The sequence below is a fragment of the Salvelinus alpinus genome, chromosome 10, assembly GCF_045679555.1.
Source record: "Salvelinus alpinus chromosome 10, SLU_Salpinus.1, whole genome shotgun sequence".
Taxonomy (NCBI): Eukaryota; Metazoa; Chordata; class Actinopteri; order Salmoniformes; family Salmonidae; genus Salvelinus; species Salvelinus alpinus.
Window position 1 is genome coordinate 35,376,488 of NC_092095.1, and position 16,164 is coordinate 35,392,651.

The window sequence follows — 16,164 nt, forward strand, 5'->3', positions numbered from 1 at the left end:
GCTCAAGGGAGCCAGTACGCCTGCACGGTCCGGTATTTCCGGCGCCACCTCCCCGCCCCAGTCCAGTTCCACCAGTGCCTACACCACGCACCAGGCTTCCAGTGTGTCTCCAGAGCCCTGTTCCTCCTCCACGCACTCGCCCTATGGTGCGTGTCTCCAGCCCGGTACCACCAATTCCGGCACCACGCACCAAGCCTCCTGTGCGTCTCCAGAGTCCTGTGCATCCTGTTGCTGCTCCCCGCACTAGCCCTGAGATGCGTGTCCCCAGCCCGGTACCACCAGTTCCAGCACCACGCACTAGGCCTAATGTGCGTCTCCAGGGTCCAGTATGCCCTGTTCTTTCTCCCCGCACTAGCCTTCAGGTGCGTGTCCCCAGCCCGGTACCACCAGTTCCGGCACCACGCACCAGGCCTACAGTGCGCCCCAGCCGGCCAGAGCTGCCCGTCTGCCAAGCACCGTCAGAGCTGCCCGTCTGCCAAGCACCGTCTGAGCTGCCCGTCTGCCAAGCACCGTCTGAGCTGCCCGTCTGCCAAGCACCGTCTGTGCCGCCCGTCTGCCAAGCACCGTCAGAGCCGCCCGTCTGTCCCGAGCCGTCAGAGCCGCCCGTCTGTCCCGAGCCGTCAGAGCCGTCCGCCAGACAGGATCAGCCCGAGCCGTCCGCCAGACAGGATCAGCCCGAGCCGTCCGCCAGACTGGATCTGCCAGAGCCGCCCGCCAGCCATGAGCAGCCAGAGCCGCCCGCCAGCCTGAGCAGCCAGAGTCGCCCGCCAGCCATGAGCAGCCAGAGTCGCCCGCCAGCCATGAGCAGCCAGAGTCGCCCGCCAGCCATGAGCAGCCAGAGTCGCCCGCCAGCCATGAGCAGCCAGAGTCGCCCGCCAGCCATGAGCAGCCAGAGTCGCCCGCCAGCCATGAGCAGCCAGAGTCGCCCGCCAGCCATGAGCAGCCAGAGTCGCCCGCCAGCCATGAGCAGCCAGAGTCGCCCGCCAGCCATGAGCAGCCAGAGTCGCCCGCCAGCCATGAGCAGCCAGAGTCGCCCGCCAGCCATGAGCAGCCAGAGTCGCCCGCCAGCCAGGATCCGCCAGAGTCGCCCGCCAGCCAGGATCCGCCAGAGTCGCCCGCCAGCCAGGATCCGCCAGAGCCGCCCGCCAGCCAGGATCCGCCAGAGCCGTCCGCCAGCCAGGATCCGCCAGAGCCATCCGCCAGTCATGAGCTGCCCCTCAGTCCGGAGCTGCCCCTCAGTCCAGTGGCGCCCTATGGGATGGTATTCAGTCCGGGACTCGCCGTTCCAGAGGCGCCACCAAAGCGGGTAGTGTCTATGGTGGAGGGGGGTCCACGTCCCGCACCCGAGCCGCCACCATAGGAAGGCCCACCCGGACCCTCCCCTTCTGTGTCAGGTTTTGCGGCCGGAGTCCGCACCTTTGGGGGGGGGTACTGTCACACCCTGGCCTTTGTTATATATATTTTCTTGATTAGTTTAGTTAGGTCAGGGTGTGACATGGGGGATGTTTGTGTGTTTTGTCTAGTTTAGGGTGTGTGTATTGTTTAGGGGGTTTTGTAGTATGTATGGGGTTGTGTTCAGTGTAGGTGTTTAGAAAAGTCTATGGTTGCCTGATTTGGTTCTCAGAGACAGCTGGTTATTGTTGTCTCTGATTGGGAGCCATATTTAAGGCAGCCATAGGCTTTAGGTGTTTGTGGGTAATTGTCTATGTGTAGTGTTTGTGTCAGCACTATTTGTATTTATAGCTTCACGGTCGTCAGTTTTGTTAGTTTGTGATTAGTGTTCGTTTCGTGTTTTCTCTCTTCAAAGAATATAAGAAGATGTATTATTCACACGCTGCGCCTTGGTCCAATCTCTCACCGCAAGACGATCGTGACAATCAGAGAGAATATATTCTGCAGTCTCTATGACACTTACCTTTGTCAAATAGCTCTCAAAATTCAAAAGGTGCAATTTTCCAGGAATATCCGTGCTGTCCAGCACATGACCACTCACATGGTAGCATGGGTCTGGCTAATAAGCAAAGACTAGTAACATAATCAACTAAAAATATGCTATTCTGTTGTTTAAAAAAAATACATTTTCTTATTTCCACAATGTTTCTTTAGACCTGCCAAAACAAAATTATAATGGAATTCTTTGTGATGGACATGTACTACAGGATTTCCTTTGTACTTATAGCCTAGAGTTACAAACTAATGAAAATGCTATTATGTTCTTTGAAATAATATATTTTTAGTATTCTAATGTTACCTGACCTTCCTAAACACAACCAAATGGTTATTCTTCTGTTAGCATATATGAAATGTATTTATTCAACTATTTGAATGTTGATGCATCATAGGCTAGATGTGTCGAGAAATGGGAGGCTTGTGCAAAACACATCATTGACTCTATCTATATTTTTACACGGATGTATTTCCAAGAATATTTCTTCATGCAATTCATCCTTTAAATTGTTTATGTACTATTTATCAAGTGATATGCATCTGATACATATGCTAAAGGGGAGGCCGGCAAAGTTCTCAATGTTCTCTAGCGGGTACTAGGCTAATAGGCCAGGCGGTTCTAGTGTTAAAGGGATAGTTTACTCAGAACACAAACTTATATAATTATCCACCTACACTGATTCAGAGGGGTTGGGTTAAATGCGGAAGACACATCCCCTTTCCTTTCCCATTGGCTGTAGTTGATTCAAGAAGGCAGTTCTGGGATATTTAGTTATCTTTCTACACAATAGCTATATTTTGTTACTGTTAGCATTCTCAGTAACACTTAACAATAAAATGTTCTTTCCTGTGTAATAAAAATTACTTTTGGAGCAACATTTTATTCGCATGTTATTACATAATATTTTGGTAATTGCATTATATTGCATAGCAATGAGCTGAGAGTTTTTGCAACAACTGTACACAAGAGGAATAGTCAGTGTTCGTTATTCCACTTATGTAATAACTCCATTAATATGCAATTATAAAGCAATTGACCAGCTCCATTATTGCAATAATTAATCGATATTAAAGTATGATTACTTGAAGAATTATCCAAGTCTCTCCTGATTCTTTGGAACTTCCACGACATTCTTGGCGATGAGTCAACAAGACTAGTGTGGGAGGCTCTGAGGAGCACTCTCAATTAGGTGAGCCTGGTGACCGGGGCAACAAGACTAGTGTGTGAAGTGCTGAGGAACGTGCTCAACTAGGTGAGCCTGTGGAACTGATCAGTAAGAGTTGAATAGAAATGCATTGAAATGATATGGTATAAAATAGTAAGGTGAACCTGTGATAGCTATAAACCAAACACCATTTTAGAAATAAGAAAATACTTCTCTAGAATTTAAGTGCTGAGAGATCAGTGGACTGGAAGAACTGTTTCTCATACAGTTGAAACTAAGTATCATAGCAAAACTGTCTCCTTTTTATGTGGGTAAGATACAAATTTGGATTAGTTCTCTAGTGGTTCAACGACAAATTAGGCAATATTTTAGCAGCCATGCGATTACATGATTTAGGTGGTAGGAACTGATCACTCCTCTATTTTGTGTGTGTGAGTGAGATAGGAACTCAAGATGGGATTGGTGTCAGAAGTGGGATGCTCTACCGCATAGTGCGATGCGGGTGGACCGAGTTTAATGGCGTCATGAAAAAGGAGGTGTGATTCTGTCTGGGGAGAGCATTAGTGAAGATCTTTGAAGGAGACACCGGTGGCACTCTCCATGGGAGAGTGAGGGAAATTCCTGTCTGACCAAAGACAACGTGGACCCGCCCTGACCAGCCCTCCCCTAATGATTGCCTGGGGGAACACACCACATTCATGAATCTGAACAGGACAACCAACCGAATTTCAGTAAGTCAATTTAAACATGAATTTATAGTGAAAATAAAAGTAGTGACAAGGATCCTAAATCCCAGAGAGGGGATTTGGCATTGGCAGTACTTTTTGTAGGCATAGATTAAATGTCTATGTAGCCTGCGAGCTATGAGTTATGAAAATAGAGAAGGGAGAGTTGAATACTGTATTTGGATAATACGTTTTGATATATAATGTTATCTAGGGGTTCCGATATATAGATTCTGTGAAGATATGAAGAAGAAAAAAAATGGAGAAATTGTATGTGTCAGGACCCGGTGCGAGAAACAGTCACTAATAATCGTCAGAACCCAGAAGATGAGGCAGACACAGCAGTACTAGAGATGGTGGTTTAATTAAAGAACAAAATCTTCAGGCAAAGAAACTAAATCCACAATGTCCAAAAATAAAGCCAAGAGGCACAAAATGGAAATCCTCCAAAATACAAAAGAAACTCCACAAAGTGGTAAAAAACAGCAGGGAAAAACAAACCTCAAAAGACTACTCAAATAATACACAAGAACTAAACCAGAGAACCTCTGGAAAATCCAACAAGAGAAATATCTATATAAAACAAGGCTTGGGCTGGGGCTGGGTGCTAACTTACAAACACTGAGCAAGGAACTGAGGAACACACAGGGTTTAAATACTAACAAGGGAATGACCTACAGGTGCAAACAATAATTAGAGCAAGAAAAACAAAAGGTACAAAAAAAGGTGCAATGGGGACATCTAGTGACCAAAACCCGAACAGTCTTGGCCAAAACCTGACAGAATCCCCCTCCTAGGAACGGCTCCTGACGTTCCTACCAGCCTTCTCAGGGTGGAGGGTCCTGAACTGACGAATGAGGTCAGGGTCCAGTATGTCCTTGGCAGGAACCCAGGAGCGCTCCTCGGGACCGTAGCCTTCCCAGTCCACCAGATACTGCCAGGACCGCTGCACCCGGCGGGAATCCAGTATCCGGTGGACGGTATAAGCCGACTGGCCACCGATGACACGGGGCGGAGGGGGAGGTCTGCCTGCCGGGATAAGGGGAGAAAAAACAACAGGTTTTAATAAAGAAATGTGAAATGTTGGATTGATCTTAAGGGATCTGGGTAAGTGCAGGCGAAAAGTAACGGGATTGACTCTCCTGGCAATCTTAAAGGGACCGATGAACCTCTGGGACAGCTTGCGAGACTCCACCCGTAGTGGTAAATTCTTAGTTGAGAGCCATACTCTCTGGCCGGGGTACAGGGTAGGACCGGGACGGCGACGTCTGTTGGCTTGTCGTTGGTACTGCTGAGAGGAACGCAGAAGATTAAGACGTGCCTTCTTCCACGTAAGCCGACAGCGTCTGATGAACCTCGAGGCTGAAGGCACTCTGACTTCTGCCTCCTGGTCCGGGAACAATAGAGGCGCATAGCCAAACTGACACTCATGCGGGGATATACCAGTGGAGGAGGAGCACAAGGTGTTGTGCGCGTACTCGGCCCAAACAATGAATGATGACCATGTGGACGGGTTGTTGGAAACCATGCATCTGAGGGTGGTTTCCAGCTCCTGATTCATCCTCTCAGTTTGGCCATTGGACTCCGGATGGTACCCTGAAGATAAACTGGCCGTGGCCCCTATGAGTTGGCAGAAGGCCTTCCAAAACCTTGAGGCGAACTGGGGACCTCTGTCGGAAACCATATCTTGCGGAATCCCAAAGACTCGGAACACATGGTTAATCACCAACTCAGCTGTTTCCTTGGCAGAAGGTAATTTGGTCAAGGGAACAAACCTGGCCGCCTTAGAAAACCTGTCGATGATGACTAGGATCGTAGTATTACCATGGGACGGAGGAAGGCCAGTAATAAAGTCCAACGAGATATGGGACCAGGGTCGGTGGGGAATAGATAGAGGGTGAAGGAGTCCTTGAGGGCGGAGGTGAGAAGATTTGCCCTGGCAGCACACGGAACAGGCCTTGACGAAAGTGGCAACGTCTTCTTTTATGGTGGGCCACCAGAACTTACGCTGGATGAACTCCAAGGTGCGACCTACGCCCGGGTGACAGGTGAGGCGAGAGGAGTGCCCCCACAGAAGGACTTGGGACCTTGCTGCCTTGGGAACAAACAACCGATTAGCAGGACCTCCTCCAGGGCCCGGTTCGATGGCTTGAGCTTGTTTCACGGTATCCTCCACTTGCCACGAGATCGGAGCCACGATCTTAGCGGCCGGAAGGACAGTCATGTCAGTATCTTCTCGAATGGCAGGAGAGTAGATTCGTGACAAGGCGTCCGGTTTGAGATTCTTCGACCCGGGTCTATAGGTGAGGATAAACTGAAATCGGCTGAAGAAAAGAGACCATCGAGCTTGTCTGGAGTTCAACCGCTTCGCCTGCTGGATATACTCCAGATTTTTTGTGGTCCGTAAGCACTTGAAACGGTTGAGAAGCCCCCTCGAGCCAGTGTCTCCATTCCATCAATGCCATCTTAACCGCTAGGAGTTCACGATCCCCCACATCGTAATTCCTCTCGGCCGGGGTAAGCCGGTGAGAGAAGAAGGCGCAAGGATGAAGCTTCTTGTCTTCACCCCTCTGAGACAGGACAGCTCCAACCCCAACCTCTGATGCGTCTACCTCCACCACAAAAGGTTCATCCGCCGTTGGTAGTGTCAGGATGGGAGCAGAGAGGATGCGCTGCTTGAGTCCTTGGAAGGCCGTCTCAGCTTCTCTTCCCCACAGAAACCTTGTGTTGCCACCCTTGGTTACAGCTGAGAGAGGGGCTGCCACCGAGCTGAAGTTCTTGATGAACTTGCGGTAAAAGTTGGTGAAGCCCAGGAAACGCTGAACTTCCTTAACGGACTTGGGGGTGGGCCAATCCGCTACCGCCCCTACCTTCTTGGGGTCCATCTGGACTCGACCGGGTTCCACTATAAATCCCAGGAATTGTACTCGAGAGGAATGGAATTCACACTTTTCCGGCTTAACGTACAAATGGCTGTCTAGGAGGCGTTTGAGCACTTGTCTGACATGCTTAGTGTGTTCTTGAAGGGAGCTCGAAAAGATGAGGATGTCATCCAAGTAAACAAACACGAAGATGTTAAGCATATCCCTAAGCACATCGTTTATGAGCGCTTGGAACACAGCCGGAGCGTTGGTCAGGCCGAAGGGCATCACCGAGTATTCGTAGTGACCAGTAGGCGTGTTGAAAGCGGTCTTCCACTCGTCCCCGGGTTTGATCCGCACAAGATGGTATGCGTTCCGCAGGTCAAGCTTAGTGAAGACAACTGCTTCCTGGAGCAGCTCAAAGGCTGTGGCCATAAGGGGTAGCGGTTACGGACGGTTATGGCATTGAGTCCCCGGTAGTCGATGCAAGGTCGTAATCCACCGTCTTTCTTGGCCACAAAGAAAAACCCTGCTCCCGCCGGCGAGGTAGATGGACGCATGAGGCCTGCTGCCAGAGCGTCCTTGATGTAGGTATCCATAGCAGCTCGTTCGGGAGGAGAAAGGGAAAAGATCCGACCCCTGGGAGGGCAGGTCCCCGGAAACAGGTCGATGGTGCAATCGTAAGGTCTATGGGGTGGTAGTTTGGTGGCCCTCTGTTTGCTAAATACCAGTTTGAGGTCATGGTAACACTCGGAAACTCGGGACAGGTCGATGGATTCTAGAGACTCGGAAGGGGAACTCGGGGAACTCGGGAAGATACAAGTGGCTTGGCACGTAGGACCCCACTGCTTGATAGTGCCCACAGACCAGTCGATGTGAGGGTTATGGCTGTGAAGCCAGGGATAACCAAGGACGAGAGGGAACTCGGAACAGGAGATCAGATGAAAGTTCATCACTTCCTGGTGTTGGGAAACTGAAAGTCGCAAGGGGGTAGTGGCACGAGTGACAAGTCCAGATCCCAAAGAGCTTCTATCCAACGTAGTAACCCTTATGGGGTCACTTAGAGGTTCAGAAGGAACGCCATTCTCCTTCGCCCAGACCCCATCCATGAAGTTACCTGCGGCTCCAGAGTCTACCAAGGCTTGAAGAGAAAACTCGTGGTCGTCCCAGGAAAGGGTAACTGGAATGAGCAGGCGGGAGTTGGATGGATGGGAGGAGGTTATGTTTCCCGTTACAGTCCTCCCAGGCCTGCACGGGAGAGTGCGTTTCCCTGGAGCCCGGGACACGTGGAGCGGAAATGGCCCGGTTTGCCGCAATATAGACAGCATCGCTCCCTCATCCGGCGGTCTCTCTCAGCCTGGGAGATGCGTCCAACCTGCATGGGTTCTGGTGGAGCCAGCGAGGATAAAGGTGGAGACTCGGAGCTGGAACCGATAGGAGCTAGGGTGAGCGGTCTACGGTTGAGTTCTCTCTCTCTCAGACGCTGGTCTATGCGTGAAGCCAACTTGATAAGGGACTCGAGGTTGTCCGGTGGTTCCCGAGTGGCCAGTTCATCTTGGATGGTGTCAGAAAGACCCTTCAAAAAACACACTGTGAGCGCCTCGTCGTTCCAGCCACTTGCTGCTGCCACAGTGCGGAACTGGATGGCATAGTCCGTCACGCTGCGCCGACCTTGGCGGAGAGTCAGGAGCTGTTTGGCTGAGTCAGGGCCGTTGGTAGGACCTTGAAACACTCGCTTGAATTCTTCAGCAAAGGTAGAGTAGCTGGCACAGCAGGGACTTTGGGCATCCCACACAGCAGTAGCCCAGGCTAGGGCTTTTTCCGACAGCAGGGTGATGATATATGCTATCTTGGACCGGTCGGTGGGAAACGACGATGGTTGCAGCTCAAAGGAGAGAGAACATTGGGTGAAAAACCCCTTACAAACACTCAGATCCCCTGAGAACCGTTGGGGAGGCGGCAGACGAGGTTCAGCCAGGGGGTTAACTGCCAGGGGCACTTGAATCGGATGAACTGGAGCAGAAGCGGTTGCCGGGGAAAGTCGATCCGAAATCTGCTTTATGGAAGTCAGCATCTCTGACAGAAGTTGAGAATGTCTAGCCATTAAGGCCTCTTGCTGAACCAGAGCAGCTTCGTGGCGTTGGACAGTCCCCTCGTGGTGGGACAGCATGGAAAAAAGATCCTGGGTACTGGCTGCCTCTGGGTTCATTATAAGGGCTCAGTGTTTCTGTCAGGACCCGGTGCGAGAAACAGTCACTAATAATCTTCAGAACCCAGAAGATGAGGCAGACACAGCAGTACTAGAGATGGTGGTTTAATTAAATAACAAAATCTTCAGGCAAAGAAACTAAATCCACAATGTCCAAAAATAAAGCCAAGAGGCACAAAATGGAAATCCTCCAAAATACAAAAGAAACTCCACAAAGTGGTAAAAAACAGCAGGGAAAAACAAACCTCAAAAGACTACTCAAATAATACACAAGAACTAAACCAGAGAACCTCTGGAAAATCCAACAAGAGAAATATCTATATAAAACAAGGCTTGGGCTGGGGCTGGGTGCTAACTTACAAACACTGAGCAAGGAACTGAGGAACACACAGGGTTTAAATACTAACAAGGGAATGACCTACAGGTGCAAACAATAATTAGAGCAAGAAAAACAAAAGGTACAAAAAAAGGTGCAATGGGGACATCTAGTGACCAAAACCCGAACAGTCTTGGCCAAAACCTGACAGTATGTCTGTATAATCAATTACTAGAGATTTGATGAAGTAATAATAATAATAATAATATTATACAAACTTGCATATCCAAACTTAGACGTATGTATGTAAGGGGTGAGAAAAGTATTCTGAGTTGGTCCCTTTATGGATAATTTGATAGAGATTGGTTATAGTATATACAGTAAATGTTGGCGTGGGTTAAAACACTAATGATTAAAGAGTGGAGGGAGGACAGTGGCCTCCCTGTTAACAGAAGTGATCATGTTTTGTCTATAATCTTTTACTTTTTGCTCACCTGATAAAGTAACGTTAGACGGAGAGATTGTAAAGGGAAACTAGTATTTGAGGGGATGAGAAATGTACTGGCTGATGGTGATTGAGAGGGAGTATGAGTTAAAGTAAGCAGATATGTAGTTAGTGAAAGTAACAAAGAAAGTGGGAAAGAAAGGAAATGGGAAGTTCATTGGAAAGTAAAATGGAAAGTTAAAATTCAAATGTTTTATTGTTTGGACTGATTAAGATTGAACAAATTGTTTATTTTCTCCATTAGGAGAGGATGTGGTGTCCCTATCTCTCCCTTTGAAATGTTTCCCATTTATTTAACCAGCAGTGTTGTTGTTATTTTTACACATTGATCACGATGTGATTCATGTGTCAAAGGTGGGATTACTAGTCCCCTGAGGCTTTTTGGTTAAATATGCAAATGGTTTTTGTTCACATGCCTGCCTGTAAAAGGAAGAAGTGTATCAAACGATATATGCAGAAGTGTATTGCTGTTTGTTTTGTTTGTTCTGTTTCTGTCTTGCTTTAATATAAATCTAATTCAGATTGGGTCTGCTGGAAGGTCGAGATTTCTCTATAAGAATTAGCCGTCTGTCACGATCGTGTTGACGTGAAAGAGAGGACCAAGGCGCAACATGACTTGAATACATCTTCTTTAATTATAACGACGAAGATGAACACGTAACACTTAACACACTAACCAAACAATCGTGAAACCTAAAACGCAAGTGCACACACAAACTACTTACGTCGACATATACATATACAATGACCCACAAACAGCTAAAGCCTATGGCAGCCTTAAATATGGCTCCCAATTAGAGACAACAGAAATCAGCTGTCTCTAATTGAGAACCCATTCCGGCCACCATAGACTTTCCTAGTAAACTACACACCCATAGACACAGCTAGATACATACACTCAACACAAAACCATAAACTACAACCAACACCCCCTCTACCATATAATACCCCAAAATACACACATACCCCATGTCACACCCTGACCTAACTAAAATAATAAATAAAACAAATAATACTAAGGCCAGGGCGTGACACCGTCTAACTCCCTAACCACGTAACTCTAACCACGTAACTCTGCGGTGAGGTCGTCAATATGATTGGGGAGTATAAGCCATTTCGATTTTTTTTTAACTGTGTTGTTATTCTCTTTGACATGTGTCTTACAAATTTGTATTAAGAATATTGGTAGAAGTAACAATTTGTCATACAGTAAATCATTTGTCTGGATTTCTTGAATCAGAAATGCCCTAAACTAAACGGTTGTTCTGGTCTATCCTCTCTCGAGGTTATGGCGAAGGTGACCACAGATGGTATCTATATGCATGAAAGGGATAATTTGGCCGAGAACAGTGTGGACCTCAAACCCCCTCTGACCGGCTGAATAAATGGCGAAAATGGCATTCATTATGGTCCCTCACCACTTCTACCGTGAGACCTGAGACCGAGCCAGCAACCTGTACACAGTATCCAGTGGAGCGAGCATTGGGAGAGAACCGTTCCAAACATCTCTCATCTTGCTGGTATAACTGGTTGGCAAATGGACAAGACATAATGGATGGTAAAGGTGGTGGCGGCCCAAGTGAGACATTAGTCTGTTTGGGAAAGTCCAATTATGCCTTAGACATTGAAATCGGGACTTTATCATGGCACATCCACTTTGAACATGTGTGCCATTGGGCAGTGGTGTAAAGTACATAAGTAAAAATATGGAGTATTTGTACTTTACTTTACTATTTATATTTTTGACAACTTTTACTTTTACTCCACTACATTCCTAAAGAAAATAAGGTACTTTTTACTCCTTACATTTTCCCTGACACCCAAAAGTACTCGTTACATTTTGAATGCTTAGCAGGACAGGAAAATTGTCTAATTCACACACTTATCAAGAGAACATCCCTGGTCATCCCTACTGCCTCTGATCTGGCAGACTCACTAAACAGTGTTGAATTGTGGCCCTGGCTAAAAACAACAAGAAAATAGTGTCGTCTGGTTTGCTTAATATAAGACATTTTAAATTATACTGTATATACTTTTACTTTTGATACTTACTGTAAGTACATTTAAAACCAAATATTTTCAGACTTTTACTTAACTAGTATTTTACTGGGTGACTTTCACTTTTACATGAGTCCTTTTCTTTCAAGGTATCTTGAAAATGGTGTACTTTTTCCACCACTGCCATTGGTAAGATGAACTGTAAAGCTATCTGAAGAAGAAAATGAAGAGACGCCAGAAGATTGAGTGCCAGGGAGGGAAAGGGGGATATCTAGTCAGTTGTACAACTGAATGCATTCAACTGAATTGTGTTTTTGGCATTTAACCCAACCCCTCTGAATCAGAGAGGTGTGGAGGGCTGCCATAATCAACATCCACGGCGCTCAGAGGACAGTGGGTTATCTGTCTTGCTCAGAACAACATATTTTTACCTTGTCAGCTCGGGGATTCGATCCAGCAACTTTTCAGTTACTGGCCCAAAGCTCTAACCACTTGGCAAGGGAGGGGTCAACTGTGCCCGTAATTGATTTAGACATGTCCAAAATAAATTATTTGGGGTATCAAGTTGATTGTGGAGGTCTACACACTGCAAAAATTATAGTAATTTAGACTAGGAATGCATTGAGATACTGATCTGTAATTATGACCGTGATGAGAAAAGTTAATGTTAGAATTATGGATAACTATACTGTTTGTTAAAGTAAATGTAGGGGTGAACCAGCCAGGACTAAGCATTTTTAGGTCCACTATATAAGACCTCAGCATTTCAAATCAAATCAAATCAAATTGTATTTGTCACATGCACCGAATACAACAGGATACAACTGGAAGGGCAATAGTAAAGGGCTTACATGTGTTACATATATATACTGTATGTTACAGGAGAAGGTCAATTTGGGAAATAGACCTTACAGTGAAATGCTTACTTACAAGTCCTTAACCAACAATGCAGTTTTAAGAAAAATACCAACAAAAATAATACAGTAACAAATAATTAAAGAGCAGCAGTAAAATAACAATAGCGAGGATATATACAGGGGGTACCGGTACAGAGTCAACGTGCGAGGGCACCGGATAGTCGAGGTAATTGAGGTGATGTATACAGTTGAAGTCGGAAGGTTACATACACTTAGGTTTGAGTCATTAAAACTCGTTTTTAAACCACTCCACAAAGTTTATGTTAATGAACTATAGTTTGGCAAGTCGGTTAGGACATCTACTTTGTGCATGACACAAGTAATTCTTCCAACAATTGTTTACAGACAGATTATTTCACTTATAATTCACTGTATCACAATTCCAGTGGGTCAGAAGTTTACATACACCAAGTTGACTGTCTTCAAACAGCATAGAAAATTCCAGAAAATTATGTCATGGCTTTAGAAGCTTCTCATAGGCTAATTGACATAATTTGAGTCAATTGGAGGTGTACCTGTGGGTGTATTTCAAGGCCTACCTTCAAACTCAGTGCCTCTTTGCTTGGCATCATGGGATAATACAAAGAAATTAGCCAAGACCTCAGAAAAAACTTTGTAGACAAGTCTGGTTCATCCTTGGGAGCAATTTCCAAACGTCTGAAGGTACCACGTTCATCTATACAAACAATAGTGCACAAGTATTAACACCATGGGACCACGCAGCTGTCATACCGCTCAGGAAGGAGACGCAATCTGTCTCCTAGAGATTAACGTATTTGGTGCGACAAGTGCAAATCAATCCCAGAACAATAGCAAAGAACCCTGTGAAGATGCTGGAGGAAACAGGTACAAAAGTATCTATATCCAGAGTAAAACGAGTCCTATATCGACATACCCTGAAAGGCCGCTCAGCAAGGAAGAAGCTACTGCTCCAAATCCACCATAAAATAGCTAGACTACGGTTTGCAACTGCACGTGGGGACAAAGATCGTACTTTTTGGAGAAATGTCCTCTGGTCTGATGAAACAAAAATAGAACTGTTTGGCAATATTGACCATCGTTATGTTTGGAAGAAAATGGGGAGGCTTGCAAGCCAAAGAACACCATCCCAACCGTGAAGCACAGGGGTGGAAGCATCATGTTGTGGGGGTGCTTTGCTGCAAGAGGGACTGGTGCACTTCACAAAATAGATGGCATCATGAGGCAGGACAATTATGTGGATATATTGAAGCAACATCTTAAGACATCAGTCAGGAAGTTAAAGCTTGGTCGCAAATGGGTCTTCCAAATGGACAATGACCCCAACCATACATCCAAAGTTGTGGCAAAATGGCTTAAGGACAACAAAGTCAAGGTATTGGAGTGGCCATCACAAAGCCCTGACCTCAATCCTATAGAAAATGTGTGGTCAGAACTGAAAAAGCGTGTGCGAGCAAGGAGGCCTACAACCTGACCCAGTTACACCAGGTCTGTCAGGTGGAATGTGGCAAAATTCACCCAACTTATTGTGGGAAGCTTGTGGAAGCCTACCCGAAACGTTTGACCTAAGTTAAACAATTTAAAGGCGATGCTACCAAATACTAATTGAGTGTATGTAAACTTCTGACCCACTGGGAATGTGATGAAATAAATAAATGCTGAAATAAATCATTCTCTCTACAATTATTCTGACATTTCACATTCTTAAAATAAAGTGGTGATCCTAACTGACCTAAGACAGGGAATTTTAACTCGGATTAAATGTCAGGAATTGTGAAAAACTGAGTTTAAATGTATTTGGCTAAGGTGTATGTTAATGTCCGACTTCAACTGCACATGCGGGTAGAGTTATTAAAGTGACTTATGCCTAGATAATAACAGAGAGTAGCAGCAGCGTAAAAGAGGGGAGAGGGAGGGGCAATGTAAAAAGTCTGTGTAGTCATTTGATTAGATGTTCAGTAGTCTTATGGCTATGGGGTAGAAGCTGTTAAGAAGCCTCTTGGACCTAGAGTTGGCACTCCTGTACCTCTTGCTGTGCGGTAGCAGATAGAACAGTCTATGACTAGGGTGGCTGGAGTCTATGACAATATTTAGGGCCTTCCTCTGACACCGCCTGGTGTAGAGGTCCTGGATGGCAGAAAGCTTGGCCCAAGTGATGTACTGGGCTGTACGCACTACCCTCTGTAGTGCCTTGCGGTTCATTGATTAACTACCCTTTATATAGCACTCTTTTGTTATCAGTCAGCAGGTAGTATTATTTGTGTTTCCATGTCAGACGCTTCTCTTGTTTTGTATCACTCATTGTTATTAATCTCCCTAATTACACCTGCTTCCTGACTCCCTGCGCCTACATTACATATGCTGTATATGATTTCCCTGTGATACTCAGAGGCTGAGAAACACCGATCTGAAATCAATTTGATCCACAATTTGACACCAGCAACTTGACCTATGTAACCTTTGAACAGTGTTTCTTAGAAACAAGCTGCTTTCTGCACAGGAAGGGTGCAACCAAGCCGATCACATAGATATACTGTAAGTACGATCTGAAATAAATTTGAAGTAAATTTGACTTTGACCTTGATCTTTCTGCTAGAGACAAATGGTTTTCTGTGCAGTAGAGCTTTACGAATGATGATCACAAGGATATCCTCTCTAGGGTAGGTGGGACGTTAGCGTCCCACCTCATCAACAGCCAGTGATACTGCAGGGCGCCATATTCAAAACAACAGAAATCCCATAATTTTAATTCCTCAAACATACAAGTATTTTACACCATTTTAAAGCTACACTTGTTGTAAATCCAGCCAAAGTGTTCGATTTCAAAAAGGTTTTACGACGAAAGCACACCAAACGATTATGTAAGGTATGAGCCAAGTCACAGAAAAAGACAGCCATGTTTCCAGCTAAAGAGAGCATTAACAAAAAGCAGAAATAGATATAAAATTAATCACTAACCTTTGATAATCTTCATCAGATGACACTCATAGGACTTCATGTTACACAATACATGTATTTTATGTTCGGTAAAGTTCATATTTATATCCAAAAATATGAGTTTAGGCAAGACGCTACTGTATCACTTGGCAAAAAGCCTGAGAAAATGCATAGCGCCACATTAAAATGAATGACTATGAAAATTACTATAAAATCAAACTTTTATTAAATCACACATGAAAGATATCAAATTAAAGCTACACTGGTTGTGAATCCAGCCAACATGTCAAAATTCAAATAGGCTTTTCAGCGAAAGCATACGATGCTATTATCTGAGCATAGCACCATTGTAAACAAAAGAGAGAAAACATTTCAACCCTGCAGGAGCGACACAAAACGCAGAATAAAAATATAATTCATGCCTTACCTTTAACGAGCTTCTGTTGTTGGCACTCCAATATGTCCCATAAACATCACAAATGGTCCTTTTGTTCGATTAATTCCGTCGATATATGTCCAAAATGTCAATTTATTTGGCGTGTTTGATCCAGAAAAACACCGGTTCCAACTTGCTCAAACATAACGACAAAATATATCAAAGGTT

The 16,164-nt window shown here is 45.5% G+C and overlaps 1 protein-coding gene across 5 annotated transcripts in view; it reads right to left on the reverse strand.

The window, feature by feature from the left end:
• The window catches only part of LOC139532002 (disks large-associated protein 1-like), a 282,607-nt gene that overhangs the window by 116,066 nt on the left and 150,377 nt on the right, over window positions 1–16,164 (reverse strand). The window lies entirely within an intron of this gene.